Consider the following 594-nt stretch of genomic DNA (forward strand, 5'->3'; position numbering starts at 1 on the left):
CCTCCTGTCTTCACCTCCATTTGCAGGAGGAGAGTACAGCACCACACCTGGATTCTGCAGCACTGAGGACTGGATCCAGAGCCTCATGTCTGCTAGTAGCGACTACTGCTTCATTTTTATTGCCCGTGTTTCCCTCAAACCCAGCCCTGGCCACCCACTAGTTTCTGTGTCTGTGTTTCCTATTGTGGATATTTGTTGGACCGTGAAAGGCAGTCTATGTTTTCGTTGAGCGAAGCTTACTCCAGAGGCCCCATAGAAAATGCTGCAAGAGAACAAACCGTGAGCTACACTCACAGACACGAGGCTCCTGACACCACGAGCCCTCAACTCCATAATCCTGTGGCCATCAGTCATGCAGGGCAATGCCCCAAGCTCCTGGTGTTCTGGCTGGACTCCACCCCCACAGTTACCTGGCTACAGCAAGGTATGCCCCGCCCCCTATAAAAGGAGCTGCTTGCCCCTCCTCGCTCTCTCTTCCCTGTCTTCCCTCTCTTACCCTCTTGCTCTTACTCTTACTCCCTTGTTCCCCCTCTTCCCCACCCCTCCACGTGGCCATGGCCAGCCACTGCTTTTCTATTCCTCTCTCTCTCTCTC

The sequence above is a fragment of the Mastomys coucha genome, unplaced genomic scaffold (genome assembly GCF_008632895.1).
Source record: "Mastomys coucha isolate ucsf_1 unplaced genomic scaffold, UCSF_Mcou_1 pScaffold14, whole genome shotgun sequence".
Lineage (NCBI taxonomy): Eukaryota > Metazoa > Chordata > Mammalia > Rodentia > Muridae > Mastomys > Mastomys coucha.